The sequence below is a fragment of the Otolemur garnettii genome, unplaced genomic scaffold, assembly GCF_000181295.1.
Source record: "Otolemur garnettii isolate 467f Iridium unplaced genomic scaffold, OtoGar3 scaffold00181, whole genome shotgun sequence".
Classification (NCBI taxonomy): domain Eukaryota; kingdom Metazoa; phylum Chordata; class Mammalia; order Primates; family Galagidae; genus Otolemur; species Otolemur garnettii.
Genome location: NW_003852576.1, coordinates 862,792 through 864,985, shown reverse-complemented (window position 1 = coordinate 864,985; position 2,194 = coordinate 862,792). Strand labels below are relative to the sequence as shown.

At 40.3% G+C, this 2,194-nt stretch overlaps 1 protein-coding gene across 2 annotated transcripts in view; it reads right to left on the bottom strand.

Moving 5' to 3' along the window:
* The window catches only part of UBE2K (ubiquitin conjugating enzyme E2 K), an 80,759-nt gene that overhangs the window by 25,987 nt on the left and 52,578 nt on the right, over nucleotides 1-2,194 (bottom strand). The gene's annotated exons all lie outside the window — the stretch shown is intronic.

The window sequence follows — 2,194 nt, the reverse complement described above, 5'->3', positions numbered from 1 at the left end:
CCTCCAACTCCTGGGCTCAAGCGAGTCTCCTGCCTCTGCCTCCCAAGTAGCTGGGACCACAGGCGCCCACCACAATGCCCGGCTATTTTTTGGTTGTAGCCATCATTGTTGTTTGGCGGGTCCGGGCTGGATTCGAACCCACCACCTTAGGTGTACATGGCTGGCGCCTTAGCCAGTTGAACTACAGGCGCCGAGCCTCAAATTCTTTTTAAAAAATAATTCAACAAATATTTGAAGGCCTATTAATATGTGCCAGGCACTGAAGAGACACAGAGGCTTAGAGAACTTAAACCTAAAATGAAAAGCTAGCTAATAAAGCAAAATCTAATGCAAACTCATACAATCTGATTCTAGATTCCTTTTTTTTTTTTTTGGTAGAGACAGAGTCTCACTTTATCACCCCTGATAGAGTGCCACAGCGTCACACAGCTCACAGCAACCTCCAACTCCTGGGCTTAAGCAATTTTCTTACCTCAGCCTCCGGAATAGCTGGGACTACAGGCACCCACCACAACATCCAGCTATTTTTTTATTGCAGTTTGGCTGGGGCTGGGTTGAACCTGTCACCCTCGGTAATGGCGCCGCCCCCACCCTTTTATTTATAATTTTTAAATTTTTTTTAATTTTTGCTTTCATATTTCAGCTGGCTTTCACTTATCTTAGTTTAAAGTTTTAAAAAAAATTTTTTCCCTTTCTTCCTTTAGCGATTCTCTTGCCCTTTGCCTCCCAACTAGCTGGGATTACAGGCACCTGCCACAACGTCCAGCTTTTTTTTTGTTTTGGTAGAGACCGGGTCTAACTCTGGCTCACTCCGGCTCATGCTGATCTTCAACTCAGCTGAGCTCAGTTGATCCACCTGCCTCAGCCTCCCCCAGCGCTGGGACAACAGGCGTGAGCCACCATGCCTGCCCCCCACCCCCCTTTAAAGACAGAGCCCTGCTCTGTCACTCAGGCTAAAGTGCAGTGGCATGATCATATGTCATTCTAACCTTAATTCCTAGATTCAAGCAGTCTTCCCACCCCAGCCTCCGGGGTATGGAACTATAGGTGTGTGTCACCACATCTGGTTAGCTTATTTTACATAGAGATGGAGTCTCACTACGCTCAAGCAATCCTCCTATATTGCCTCCCCAAAGTACTAGGGGATTGTAGGCATTAGGTACCACACCTAGTCAGATTCTATCTCTTACCATTTCACTGTCTTTGCATGGAAAACTAATAAACCAACAAGTGAAAATGATAACTCTATCAGACCATCATGAAATGAAATTGAGTTCATCAGCTCTTCCTCATGAGCTTCTAGAGAACCATTATTACTATTACTATTATTATCGACACATATGGCAGTGACCACCAAAGCCCAAATTCTTTCATACCCTAATAGATTAATTACCATGTGCCAAGTAATGTTCTAAGTACTTTTTGTAAAATGTTCAATATGTGCTCCAAATCTAAGCTATTTATGAAAAAAAAACATAAAAAAAGAACAAATCTCAGCTATTTATGAAAAGAAGCTAAATAGCTTCTAATTCTCTCATCTTGTGATTTCTTGATTTGTCTACATTACCTGTCTGTACTTATCCTACTCATTCACTAACTCATATGCAATCTGAAAAAGCACTTTAACGACTTCAAAACATTTATAACCAAAGGATATTTTCCAGTCCTTCATCCTCACTATTTGATCCTTTCTTATTCTCAAAATAATCTTATTCCTTTCAGTGATAATTACATTTCTCTGAAAGTACAGTCATCCACAGAACCACAAACCATTAAAGAAGACTATTATTATTCACCTGGGTTACTACAGTCTCCTGACTTTACTGCCTTCTGTTCTGTTCTCTTCAGTTTATTCTCTACACTGATTCAAAGACAGCCCTTTTAAACAAATCCAATTTGTGTCACTATTCTGCTTAAGATCCTTTAAAAACTGTTTATTCCCTTTATTTGAGTCTGCACTCTTAACCTGGTCCTAGTCTACCCCTTAAAATCTCAATTCTTACCTCTATTCCATATTCTACTCTCTCGGTTAAAAAGTCATATTCAAAACTATTTTTCTGCCTCAGGGCCTTCATGTACATTTGTTTTCTAAACAATACATCTTTACACTCTATTCCCCTAGCTAACTCCTAGTTATCCTTCAAGTTTCAGCTTCTGTAACATTTCTGATCTGTAGTTTTCTTTTTTTTTTTTT